Source organism: Pristiophorus japonicus, chromosome 8 (assembly GCF_044704955.1).
Source record: "Pristiophorus japonicus isolate sPriJap1 chromosome 8, sPriJap1.hap1, whole genome shotgun sequence".
NCBI lineage: Eukaryota > Metazoa > Chordata > Chondrichthyes > Pristiophoridae > Pristiophorus > Pristiophorus japonicus.
Window position 1 is genome coordinate 155,024,872 of NC_091984.1, and position 14,105 is coordinate 155,038,976.

At 48.8% G+C, this 14,105-nt stretch overlaps 1 long non-coding RNA gene across 1 annotated transcript; it reads right to left on the minus strand.

Moving 5' to 3' along the window:
* Window positions 1–4,884: 4,884 nt before the first annotated feature.
* On the minus strand, window positions 4,885–11,502 carry LOC139268198 (uncharacterized). Its single transcript, XR_011593984.1, has 2 exons — window positions 11,411–11,502; window positions 4,885–7,075 (listed from the first exon to the last, which is right to left on the minus strand). It is a non-coding gene; the product is annotated as an uncharacterized lncRNA (long non-coding RNA).
* Between the last annotated feature and the right edge of the window lie 2,603 nt (window positions 11,503–14,105).

Genomic DNA, 14,105 nt, shown 5'->3' on the forward strand with positions numbered 1-14,105 from the left:
GTCCGTGTGGTGAAGGGTCTCCTACAATGCTGACAGTCAGGGTGATGTAGTGGATGCCAAGTGTGCTGTCAGTCCATGTGGTGAAGGGACTCCCACAGTGCTGTCACTCTATGTGGTGAAGGGTCACCACTGTGCCATCAGTCCGCGTGGTGAAGGGACCCCCACAGTGCTATTAGTACGTGTGGTGAACGGTCTCAAACAGTGCTGTCCGTGTGGTGACTGGTTTCCCACAGTGGTGTCTGCTCGTGCAGTGAAGGGTCTCCCACATTGCTTCCTGTCCGTGTGGTGAAGGGTCTCCCACAGTGCTGTCAGTCTGTATTGTGAAGGGTCTCCCACAGTGCTGTCAATCCGTGTGTTGAAGGGTCTCACACAGTGCTGTCAGTCCGTGTGGTGAAGGGTCTCCCACAGTGCTGGCAGCCTGTGTGGTGAAGAGAATCCCACAGTGCTGTCAGTCCGTCTGGTGAAGGTTCTCCCAGACTGCTCTCAGTCCGTGTGGTGAATGGTCTCCCACATTGCTGTCAGTCCGTGTGGTGAAGGGTCTCCCAGAGTGCTGGCAGCCTGTGTGGTGAAGAGACTCCCACAGTGATGTCAGTCCGTCTGGTGAAGGGTCTCCCAGACTGCTCTCAGTCCGTGTGGTGAAGGGTCTCCAACAGTATTGTTCATGTGGTGAAGGGGCGTGCACACTGCTGTCAGTCCGTGTGGTGAAGGGTCTCCCACTGTACCATTAGACTGTGTGGTGAAGGGAGATCCACATTGCTGTCAGTCCGTGTGGTGAAGGGTCTCCCACAGTGCTGTCAGTCTGTATCGTGAAGGGTCACCCACAGTGCAGCCACTCCGTGTGGTGAAGGGTCTCCCACAGTGCTGTCCATGAGGTGAAGGGGCCCCACATTGCTGTCAGTCCGTGTGGTGAAGGGTGTCCCACAGAGAATTCAGTCCTTGTGCAGAAGGATCTCCCACAGTGCTGTCAGTCCATGTGGTGAAGGGTCTGCAACAGTGGTTTCAGTACGTGTGGTGAAGGGTCTCCCACAGTGTGGTCAGTCCGTGTGGTGACGGGATTCCCACGGTGCTGTTAGTCCGTGTGGTGTACGGTCTCCCACAGTGCTGTCAGTCCGTGTAGTGAAGGGAGTCCTACAGTGTTGAAAGTCTGTGTGATGAAGCTAGTACCACAGTCCTGTCAGTCACTGTGGTGCATTGAGTCCAGTGCTGTCAGTCCGTGTTGTGAAGCGAATCCCACAGTGCTGTCAGTCCGTTTGGTGAAGGCTCTCCAACAGTGCTGTCCATGTTGTGAAGGTACTCCCACAGTGCTGTCCGTGTGGTAATGGCTCTCCCACATTGCTGTCTGTCCTTGTGGTGAAGAGACTCCTTACAGTGCTGTCAGTCCGTGAGTTGAAGGGTCTCCCACAGTGCTGTCAGTCCGTGAGGTTAATGATCTCCAACGTGCAGTCAGCCCATGTGGTGAAGGGTCTCCCACAGTGTTGTCAGTCCGTGTGGTGAAGCGTCTCCCATAGAACTGTCAGTCCGTGTGGTGAAGGGTCTCCCACAGTCCTGTCCATGTGGTGAAGGGACTCCAACAGTGCTGTCAGTCTGTGTGATGAAGGGTCTCCCACTGGGCCTTAGACATTGTTGTGAAGCGACTTCCACAGTGCTGTCTGTCCGTGTGGTGAAGTGTCTCCCACAATTCCATCAGTCCGTCTGGTGAAGGGACTCCGACAATGCTGTCAGTCGGTTGTTGAAGGGTTTCCCACAGTGCTGTCCGTGTGGTGAAGGTTCTCCCACAATGCTGACATTCAGGGTGATGTAGTGGATGCCAAGAGTGCTGTCAGTCCATGTGCTGAAAGAACTCCCACAGTGCTGTCACTCTGTGTGGTGAAGGGTCACCACTGTGCCATCAGTCCGTGTGGTGAAGGGACCCCCACAGTGCTATTAGTACGTGTGGTGAACGGTCTCAAACAGTGCTGTCTGTGTGGTGACTGGTTTCACACAGTGGTGTCTGCTCGTGCAGTGAAGGGTCTCCCACATTGCTTCCTGTCCGTGTGGTGAAGGGACTCCCACAATGCTGTCAGTCTGTATTGTGAAGGGTCTCCCACAGTGCTGTCAATCCGTGTGTTGAAGGGTCTCACACAGTGCTGTCAGTCCGTGTGGTGAAGAGTCTCCCACAGTGCTGGCAGCCTGTGAGGTGAAGAGAATCCCACAGTGCTGTCAGTCCGTCTGGTGAAGGGTCTCCCAGACTGCTCTCGGTCCGTGTGGTGAATGATCTCCAACAGTATTGTTCATGTGGTGAAGGGGCGTGCACACTGCTGTCAGTCCGTGTGGTGAAGGGTCTCCCACTGTACCATGAGACTGTGTGGTGAAGGGACATCCACATTGCTGTCAGTCCGTGTGGTGAAGGGTCTCCCACAGTGCTGTCAGTCAGTATTGGGAAGGGTCACCCACAGTGCTGCCACTCCGTGTGGTGAAGGGTCTCCCACAGTGCTGTCCATGTGGTTAAGGGACACCCACATTGCTGTCATTCCGTGTGCAGAAGGGTCTCCCACAGTGCTGTCAGTCCGTGTGGTGAAGGGTCTGCAACAGTGCTGTCAGGCCGAGTGGTGAAGTGTCTCCCTCAGTGCTGCCAGTACGTGTGGTGAATTGTCTCCCACAGTTCTGTCCATGTGCTGAAGGCACGCCCACAGTGCTGTCAGTCCGTGTGGTGAAGGGCATTCCACTTTGCCGTTAGAATGTGTGGTGAATGGACTTCCACATTGCTCTCAGTCCGTGTGGTGAAGGGTCTCCCACATTGCAGTCAGTCCGTATTGTGAAGGGACTCCGACAGTGCTGCCCGTCCATGTGGTGAAGGGTCTCCATCAGTGCTGCCATTTGGTGAAAGGACACAGACTGTGCTGTCAGTCCGTGTGGTGAAGGGTCTCCCACAGTGCAGTCAGTCCGTGTGCAGAAAGGTCTCCCACAGCGCTGTCAGTCCGTGCGGTGAAGGGTCGACAACAGTGGTTTTAGTATGTGTGGTGAAGGGACTCCAACAGTGCTGTCAGTCCGTGTGGTGAAGGCCCTCCCACAGTGCTGTCAGCCTGTGTGGTGAAGAGACGCCCACAGTGCTGTCAGTCCAGGTGGTGAAGGGTCTCCCACAGTGCTGTCAGTCTTGTTGCGAAGGAACTCCCACAGTGCTGTCCGTGTGGCAAAGGGTCTCACACATTGCTGTCAGTCCTTGTGGTGAAGGGACTCCTCCAGTGCTGTCAGTCCGTGTGGTGAAGGGTGTCCCTCAGTGCTGTCAGTCCGTGTGTTGAAGGGTCTCCCACACTGCTGTTAGTCCGCGTGGTGAACGATCTCAACACTGCTGTCATTCCATGTGGTGAAGGGTCTCCCACAGTGCTGTCAGTCTTGTGGTGGATAGATTCCCACAGTGCTGTCCGTTTAGTGAAGGGACTCGCACAGTGCTGTCAATCCGTGTGGTGAAGGGACTCCCAAAGTGCTGTCTGTCCATGTGGTGAATGGTCTCCCACAATGCAATCCGTGTGGTGAAGAGACTGCCTCAGTGCTGTCGGTCTGTGTGCTAAAGGGTCTCCCACAGTGCTGTCAGTCCTTCTGGTGAATCGTCTCCCAGAGTGCTGTCAGTCCGTGTGGTGAAGAGACTTCCACAGTGCTGTCAGTCCGTTTGGTGAAGGGTCTCCCACAGTGCTGTCTGTGTGGTCAAGGGTCTGCCACAGTGCTGTCAGTCCGTGAGCTGAAGGGCCTCCCACAGTGCTGTCAGTCTGTGTGGTGAAGGAACTCCTACAGTGCTTTCTGTGCGTGTGGTAAATGGTCTCCCACAATGCTGTCAGTCCTTGTGGTGAAAGATTTCCCACAGTGCTCTCCGTTTGGTGAAGGGTCGCCCAAAGTGTTATCAGTCCGTGTGGTGAAGTGTCTCCCACAGTGCAGTCAGTCCGTGTGGTGAAGGGTCTCCCACAGTGCTGTCAGTCCGTGTGGTGAAGGGTCTCCCACAGTGCTGCCAGTCCGTGTGGTGAACGGTCTCCTGTAGTCCTGTCTGTGCGTGTGGTGAATGGTCTCCCACAGCTCTGTCTCTCCGTGTGATGAACGGTCTCCCACAGTGCTGTCAGTCCGTGTGGTGAAGGGTCTCCTACAGTGCTTCCCTGTATGTGGTGAATGGTCTCCCGCTGTGCTGTCAGTCCTTGTGGTGAAGGGTCTCCCACAGTGCTGTCCATGTGGTGAAGGCACGCCCACAGTGCTGTCAGTCCGGGTGGTGAAGGGTCTCCCACTTTGCCGTTAGACTGTGTGGTGAATGGACTTCCACATTGCTCTCAGTCCGTGTGGTGAATGGTCTCCCACAGTGCTGTCAGTCCGTATTGTGAAGGGTCTCCCACAGTCCTGCCCGTCCATGTGGTGAAGGGTCTCCATCAGTGCTGCCATTTGGTGAAAGGACACAGACAGTGCTGTCAGTCCGTGTGGTGAAGGGTCGACAACAGTGGTTTCAGTATGGGTGGTGAAGGGACTCCAACAGTGCTGTCAGTCCGTGTGGTGAAGGGCCTCACACATTGCTGTCAGCCTGTGTGGTGAAGAGACGCCCACAGTGCTGTCAGTCGAGGTGGTGAAGGGTCTCCCACAGTGCTGTCAGTCGAGTTGTGAATGAACTCCCACAGTGCTGTCCGTGTGGCAAAGGGTCTCACACATTGCTGTCAGTCCTTGTGGTGAAGGGACTCCTCCAGTGCTGTCAGTCCGTGTGGTGAAGGGTGTCCCACGGTGCTGTCAGTCGAGTTGTGAAGGAACTCCCACAGTGCTGTCCGTATGGCAAAGGGTCTCACACATTGCTGTCAGTCCTTGTGGTGAAGGGACTCCTCCAGTGCTGTCTGTCGAGGAAATTTCTAAGTTAAAGTAACTCAAGCGGAGATTTCAGAGTCTTGCTTCAAGAGATTCTTTAATATGTACAGGCGAGATATCTCGGAGAGCTGCTTGGTCCTTACCAAGGCAATACTCCGAAATTCTATAGAAACTTGTTCCATCTTTATACAGAAAAAAAGGAATTTTATCTCTACAATTGACACCTACATTATTCAGGAACATTACCAATTCTAAACAGGGCACAAAGGTCAGTTTACACAGCCCAACAGTATCTTGTCACGTCATTATTCAATCTTTTCGAGGGTCAGCAAGATCATCACTAAAAGCCCCTCTTATCAGAGAAATCAGTTTGTCCAGGCAATGGGGGTATCTTAACATATACAAATACCAGATGTACAGCTTTCATGTTATCTGTTCTTTTCTAACAAAGAAGAGACATCAAGTATTTTCTGGCCTTGCAGGATTCTGCAGTCTCAGCACAGAATTAAACTTACTAAAAGGAAGAGAGAAATTTAACCCCTTCCTATATCGTGAACTAAAGTTCTTCCACAACTCCCTCCTTGTTGATCTTTTATCTTTAATGATCAACATGCTTTCCTTCTTAGAAAGAAAAGGGAGGCTCATACCCCTCGGGGTAAGGTCTCATCTCTAAACATTCTTTTTCATTATAGTCATCTAACTGTCCCTCTATTCTGTTTAACCTTCCTTTCACGATCACATTTTTCTGCTCTATTTTTTCTACTAGGTTCATTACTTGTCCTAACAGGGATCTTACTTTCAGCCCCATTCCACAGACAATTAGCAGCAGAATCAGCAAAATTACACCAAGTACTACTATCGGGTGTATTGCCAGTTTTAATACCGCTGTTGCCCTGGGGGACCAGCCTAGGAATATATCCCACCAGTGATGCGCTGTTATAGAGGTAACTGTGTTTGCTATTCGTACTAATTGTCCCTTTTTAAAACTCATTTCTATCTCAAATTGGTGAATATCTCTGCCCCGCTTGGACAATGCCTTTTCTATTTCTTTGTCATTTTGTCTGTTATGTAGCCAGATACCTGTAGTTGCTGTAGCCCTTCATCCCACGCGTTTCTCAACTCTATACTTTCTCCTATTAGTCCTCCTACAACCTGGATTTTGTTTTGCAGGGTCTCTATATCTATTGTGTTCAAGGCTCCCATTCCTACTCCTACCCCACCTAATACAGTTCCCAGCACGTCTCGCTTTTTTCTCAAGGATCGGTCCAGTGTGACTCCAACACTGGTCGTGTTGCAACCATCCCTCTCCCTTAGCGGATATAGGATTTGTATGGTTAAATTTACTATACCTGGGGATCTTACTACCGATATGCAGGTGGTCAATATCCGTTTTAAATGGCCCGGATCTCTGGGGGAATGCCTATTTTTATTATGTGTCCACTGTTTAATATAGGTTCCCCCATGTAGTATTTTTGTACGGTTCATGCACTTTACCCATCCTCTGTTTTCTATTTTAAAATGACAATCTTCTTCGGGGTCACAAAACGTGCCATTAGTTTCTTGGCTCTCAGCTATTTCCTTGCTGGTCAGGCATGTCATATGTACCTTCCATTTCAAGGTTATGTTAAATCCTTCCTCACTGGTTATTTTCACTTCCCCTGATCTTGGGTCCACCCCTATTCCGCAGGCCTCACACCTTACTGTGAATTTCCCCACTTTGCAATCCTCTTTTTCCGAACATACATAAGTGTCCTGCTGTCCTGCTTTGTCAATCGTGCCCCAGGCCATTTCTCCTTTCCATATTTTACCTTCTTTTATAAACCTTTCTTCTGTTTTAACTCTTCCCACTGCCAGAAGGATTAACATACCCAGTGTCCCCTGATAGTTTTGCCAGGAGTCCTTCCTCATCTTCCTCTCTTTGTTTTCTTCTATAATGCTCCTGAACCAATTCGTTAAAATAATAGCTTACTAGTACAATAGTAACAGTGATCCACAAGATAAAGACCCAAATTGGTATACAGGCAAGTTCTGACATCTAGCTTGATACTTCGGGGTATTATGCTCTTAGTCCAGCCTGGCTCGGTAGAAACAAAAGGGGATGAGTACAGTTCTTTTCGGGGTGTGTCCGCCCTAGCTCGGTATTTCTTCTTCTTGCTGTGTTTCGTCTGGAAGGTAGTATTTACATCGGGTGGCGTGTATCCAATTTGGATGTTTTTCCAGTTTCAGGGCGGTTCTTGTTGTGAGGATTATCTGATATGGTCCCTTCCACCTAGGAGAAAAAGATTCCTTGTTTAGAGTTTTCACTAATACTTGCTCTCCCGGCCTGAAAGGGTGCATGTTTCCCTTGGGTCTGTTTTATTCGCTCATGCAGGCTTCTCGCTATTTCACACATGGCCTGAGCATATTTTAGCGACTTTTCGTCATTCCAAATTAATGCTACCTTTTCTGCTCCTAGTGGCGGTTTCACACCAGTAGGCATTGGCCTTCCTAATAAGGCTTCATGGGGTGTCAAACCAGTATTTCGGTTCTTTTGGTTTCTTATGGTATATAGTACCAATGGAAGGGCATCTGGCCATTTTAGACCTGTTTCTTGACATACTTTAGTAAGGGTGGACTTTATCACTCCATTGACTCTTTCCACCATGCCTGAGGACTGAGGTTGATACGGTATGTGCAATTTCCACTGGAAACCTAGCGCTTCGGCTAGATTCTGCACTATTTTTCCTGTAAAATGTGTTCCTCTGTCACTATTGATTCCCATAGGTATCCCATATCTTGGCACTATTTCTTTAAATAGGATCTTCACTACTGTTCGGGCATCATCCTTCCTTGTTGCATATGCCTCTACCCACCTTGTAAACATATCTACTATTACTAATAGATACTTAAAGCCTAATACTGGAGGCATGTGGACAAAATCAATTTGCAAATTTTCAAAGGGCATGCTTGGTTGGGGTAGATGGTCATATTCTGCAGGCGTCTTTCCTCTATTGTTTTGTTGGCAAATTTGGCAGGTTTTAGCAATTTTCTCAATTATTACTGTTATTCCTGGTGCATACCATTGCGCATTGATAGCATGTATCATCCCTCCTTTGCCCATGTGAGCCTGACCATGAGCTAGGCGAGACAAGGGCAAAAACAAAGACCTGGGACATACAGTTCGTCCGTCAGGATGGGTCCAGATATTATTTTAAAAAAAAAACATCCTTGTTTCTCCCATGTTTTTCTTTCCTGCACTGTAACTTGTTGCTGTGCTATTTCAAGTTGTTGGGCGCTCAGTGTTGGCAGAGGGGAGACTGAGGCTGCCTGTAGGCAGCACGTCTGTTCCAAAGCGGCTCGTCGGGCCGCCTCGTCGGCCCTCCTATTTCCTATTGATACTTCATCTTCACCAGTTGTGTGGGCTGCGCATTTAATAACAGCAACCCTTTTTGGCAATTGAATGGCATCTATCAGGTTAAGCACTAATTGTGAGTGCTTAATATGCTTCCCGCCAGAGGTGATGAAGCCTCTGTTTTTCCATAGTTGTCCAAAATCATGGACTACACCAAATGCATATCTTGAATCGGTATATATATTAGCAGATTGATTTTTAGCTAATATACATGCTCTAGTTAGGGCGAACAATTCAGCTGCCTGTGCCGAGGTTCCGGGGGGCAAGGCAAATGCCTCAACAATTTCATATGGGTTCACAATAGCATAGCCTGCCAGGAGCAAATTGTCTGATGGTCTGTGAGACGACCCATCTGTATAAAGAATGAGATCGGGATTGTCCATTGGTTCCGTAAGCAAATCTGGTCTAGGCATGGTAGCCATCTCCACTGTTGACAGACAGTCGTGCTGGTCTGGGTCCTCTATTTCTCTAGTGGAGCTGGTAGGAACAAAAACAGCAGGGTTTACTGCAGGCGCACGGCGAAAAGTGTAGTTAGGGTGTGACAACAGCAGCACCTCGTAGCCTGTCCTTCGGGATGCTGTGAAATGCTGAGTTGCTGCGGAATTCAACAATAACATCACCGCATGCGCGGTGATAACAGTGCACGGATAGTCCAATACAATTGGTACTGATTTTTCCACCATGACCGCAGTAGCGGCTACAGCACGCAGACAAGCAGGCATTCCTCGTACTACTGGGGGGAGCATTACCGAATAATAAGCAACTGGTCTATTTCCCCCACCATGTTCTTGGGTTAACACTGCTGTTGCGAATCCTTCTTTTTCATTCACATACATTAGACTTGTCCAACATGGTTTTTATGTTTAGCCCAGAGTTCGGGGGACACTTGACTCAGTGCCATTGGTATGTTAGGGCTAGTTTGTCCGGGGGGTTGCTGTTTTTCAAACGTAGCATCGTGCCCTTTTCTCTCCCAGTGGAGAATTCCTCTGTCACGGGTGATAAATTCTAGCCGTATATCCTGCAGTTCTATCATCGCCCATGGTTGATAACCTGGTCGCTGTCTTTTCTCTTCTATGTCTAAGATCATCCCGCCCATGTCTTTAGGTTTTGCTGGGGGCTTTACAGCCAATGTCAGATGGGGTGTCGTATTTTCTTCTTTAAATCGTTTTTGTTGTAACGGTGTTAGCTCCACGGCCACCCCCAACCCTTCAGATCCGAAATAAATGTGGGGAGTAGCTTCTATTACTTCGTTTTTATTTAAGAACGGTTGCACAAAGCGCTGATAGTCTTCAGCCCTGTGTCGAGTATACCAGGCTGTACAGTGAAGCTGAACTGCCTCAAAGCTTGTTAAGATGATATACAATAACTCTTTAATATTAGGGTCAATTTTAATCTTTAAGTTTTCCACTGCCTCTTTTATCAGGGGGGAGTAGAAGTTGCCACTCAGTTGCCAACTATAAAGGGCAGCACTTTCTTCATTCTTTTCCTCTTTCTCTCTTTCTATCCCATTAAAGAACTGATGAATGTTATTTGGAGGGATCTCCATAAACATCCCTTCCTTTGTGCAATATATTGTGGCTCCTAGTTTGCACAAAGTCTGTCTTCCTAATAGAGGGAGAGGCGTTGTCTTAGAGACTATCAGGGTTTCGTCATTAACTTGTTGTCCTTCAATTGTCAATTTAGTAGGTTCGGATAAAAAATCTTTCAAGGGGACGCCGGCCACACCCATGCTTAAAACAGTGGTGTTGCTTACGGGTAATCCCACAGAGGGCGGTACAGAGGACATAGTGGCGCCGGTATCCACCAGGAACTTTACATAAGTGTTTCCTACTTTTAGTATTGCTAAGGGATTTTCTTCTATGTCCGTTGATAAGCGAAGAGTCGCTGCCTGTACCGTTATGCCTCTGGGGCATCCCTATGCTGATTGATACGGATTGGGGTTAGAAAAGGAAAATTGAGGGGCTGGTGGAGGTGGAGGTTCGGAAAAGTTCCCTTGCAACCCTCTATTCTGTTTGGGCGGGCATCTACAGTCGCGAGCCCAATGCCCTATTCTTCCACAATTTCTACACTCATCTTGAGAGCGATCTCGCTGTGACCACTGTCCTCTTCCTCTTCCTCTACCCCTAAATCCCCCTCGATTCTGCGCCTGCCCTCCGCCTCTCTGCTGGTAATATTGACCTGTTGCTTTGGTTTTACTTACGTAATTGAACAATCCCTCCCTGTCCATGTTTGCCAAGACAGTGACTGTCTCTTTCCAGGTTTTTCCTTGCCAATCTAAAACTTTAATTTTGTAGGTCTTTGCATGCTGTGGTAACATGCAGTTCAGCAGTGTTTGTACTGCTAAAGGTTCATTCGTATCTAAGGGTATTCCTGCATACTCCTCCCAGCTATTTTTCCACCTGGCTGCGAAATCTATCATTGATTCTTCCGCTTTCTGCAAACAGCGAGTAACCTCCCCTATATCCCCATGTTTTCTAGCCCCTTGTAGAATTGCATTCCGTCCTCTATTCTGTAGCCAGTGTGTTAAAGATTCGTTTCCTTCATTTAGCAAATCATTATTAGCTCTCCAATCCCCTTCTTCTCCGGGCGGGATATGGAACATATCTTTTACTCCCTGCCAGGAAGATCCGTACGCTGCTTGTAATAATAGTTTAACATCCCCTGGTAGCGGATTATAAATTGTACAGGTCTGCTCAAGCCAGTTATGAAATGCAACAGGTTTCTTTACCGGGTTTGGGGCTGCAGAGATCATATCTCTGGCCTCTCCCGGAGACCAGGGTTTTAAAACCGCTGTGGTTCCTATCATTACTCGGGGATTTTGGAGGAGGAGGGTAGAGTCGGCTTCTGCCTGAGCTGGGGTTGTTTGTGACCTTAGGACCATACCAGCTCTCAGATTGGCTCCCCCTTTTCTTTCTCTCCTGATTTATTCTCTGATATTTTTACTTTCGGAGGCTGATGTCTTTTTGCAACCTCTAGCCATTTAATAAAACATTTATCCATATAATCTTTGTCCCAAGTAGGGTCTCCTCCCCCTTCCTTAGTTATTTTCCTCCATTCTTCGATTAAAGACAATTTAAAACTTCCTCCATATGGCCAGTCCCCATCAGACCAACCATATAAATCGCTACTAAACGTTACCGCGTATCGGTCATCTCCTGTTTCTTTAATTACAGTGTCCGCCGGCGAGCCGGGTGGCACAATTGGATCTCCTACCTTCTCTCGTTGCTTTACTACCTTACGAATCCTTTTTTCAGTTTTACGCTGCATACTCATTCTTTTAGTTGGAGGGTCGGTTTTCTTCCCTTTTCTAGGAACTGGACGCAAGCATCCTGCTCGACTAGAGCTGTTTCCCATTCTCTCCGGGTGCAGTTTCTCACGGTGTTTCCTGAAACGAGAGGTTAAGACACGCCCACAAAAATATATACACACACAGTATTTACAAAGCGCTCACCGGTGTCTCTTTTCGGCTCTGCTCGGGTCTCCTTTAGCTTTCTTGTTATTTTAGCTTCTTACGGTAGCTACCCTATGCCTCACCCTTCCGGGATCTAGGCGGCTTGCCCCCTTTTCTAGGACAGCCTAGGCACTTTCCCCCTTAAGCTAGGAAAATCCTTTTAAAATTCCTCTTTTTCTTTTTTTTACTTTTAATTTTGTTCGTTTGGGATCTCGTTATCAGAGGTCCTGCAGACTACGCCAGAAACTGTCGAGGAAATTTCTAAGTTAAAGTAACTCAAGCGGAGATTTCAGAGTCTTGCTTCAAGAGATTCTTTAATATGTACAGGCGAGATATCTCGGAGAGCTGCTTGGTCCTTACCAAGGCAATACTCCGAAATTCTATAGAAACTTGTTCCATCTTTATACAGAAAAAAAGGAATTTTATCTCTACAATTGACACCTACATTATTCAGGAACATTACCAATTCTAAACAGGGCACAAAGGTCAGTTTACACAGCCCAACAGTATCTTGTCACGTCATTATTCAATCTTTTCGAGGGTCAGCAAGATCATCACTAAAAGCCCCTCTTATCAGAGAAATCAGTTTGTCCAGGCAATGGGGGTATCTTAACATATACAAATACCAGATGTACAGCTTTCATGTTATCTGTTCTTTTCTAACAAAGAAGAGACATCAAGTATTTTCTGGCCTTGCAGGATTCTGCAGTCTCAGCACAGAATTAAACTTACTAAAAGGAAGAGAGAAATTTAACCCCTTCCTATATCGTGAACTAAAGTTCTTCCACACTGTCAGTCCGTGTGTTGAAAGGTCTCCCACACTGCTGTTAGTCCATGGTTGAAGGATTTCAACACTGCTGTCATTCTATGTGGTGAAGAGTCTCCCACATTGCTGTCAGTCGTGTGGTGAATAGATTCTCACAGTGCTGTCCGTTTAGTGAAGGGACTCGAAAAGTGCTGTCAATCCGTGTGGTGAAAGGACTCCCAAAGTGCTGTCTGTCCATGGGGTGAATGGTTTCCAACAGTGCAATCCGTCTGGTGAAGAGACTGCCTCAGTGCTGTTGGTCCGTGTGCTGAAGGGTCTCCTACAGTGCTGTCCGCGTGGTGAAGCGTCTCCCACAGTGCTGTCAGTCCGTATTGTGAAGGGTCTCCCACAGTGCTGCCATTTGGTGAAGGGACATACACAGAGCTGTCAGTCCGTGTGGTTAAGGGTCTCCCACAGTGCTGTCAGTCCGTGTGCAGAAAGGTCTCCCACAGTGCTGTCAATCCGTGTGGTGAACGGACTCCCACAGTGCTGTCATTTCTTTTGGTCAACGGTCTCCCACAGAGTTTTCAGTCGGTGTGGTGAGGGGTCTATCACAATGCTGTCAGTCCTTGTGGTGAAATGATCCCCACAGTGCTGTCAGTCCGTGTGGTGAAGGGACTTCCACAGTGCTGTCCGTCCGTGTGGTGAAGGGTCTCCCACAGTGCTGTCGGTGTGGTCAAGGGTCTACCACAGTACTGTCAGTCCGTGAGGTGACGCGTCTCCCACAGTGCTGTCAGTCCGTGTGGTGAAGGCTCTCCGACAGTGCTGTCTGTGCGTGTGGTAAATGGACTCCCACAATGCTGTCAGTCCTTGTGGTGAAAGGTTTCCCACAGTGCTGTCCGTTTGGTGAAGGATCGCCCAAAGTTTTATCAGTCCGGGTGGTGAAGTGTCTCCCACAGTGCTGTCAGTCCGTGTGGTGAAGTGTCTCCCACAGTGCTGTCAGTCCGTGTGGTGAACGGTCTCCCACAGTGCTGTCAGTCTGTGTGGTGAAGGGTCTCCTACAGTGCTGTCTGTGCGTGTGGTGAATGGTCTCCCACAGTGCTGTCAGTCCTTGTGGTGAAAGGTTTCCCACAGTGCTGTCCGTTTGGTGAAGGGTCGCCCAAAGTGTTATCAGTCCGTGTGGTGAATTGTCTCCCACAGTGCTGTCAGTCCGTGTGGTGAAGTGTCTCCCACAGTGCTGCCAGTCCGTGTGTTGAAGGGAATCCCACAGTGCTTTCGGTCCGTATGGTAAACGGACTCCCACAGTGCTGGCATTCCGTGTGGTGAAGTGTCTCCCACAGTGCTGCCAGTCCGTGTGGTGAATTGGTTCCCACAGTGCATTCCATGTGCTGAAGACAAGCCCACAGTGCTGTCAGTCCGTATGGTGAAGGGTCTCACACTTTGCCGTTAGACTGTGTGGTGAATGGACTTCCACTTTGCTCTCAGTCCGTGTGGTGAAGAGTCTCACAAAGTGCTGTCAGTCCATATTGTGAAGGATCTCCCACAGTGCTGCCAGTCCTTGTGATGAAGTGGCTACCACCGTGCTGCCATGTGCTGAAGGGACACACACACTGCTGTCAGTCCGTGTGGTGAAGTGCCTCCCAAAGTGCTGTCACTCTTTGTGGTGAAGGGTCACCACTGTGCCGTTAGTCTGCGTGGTGATGGGACGCCCA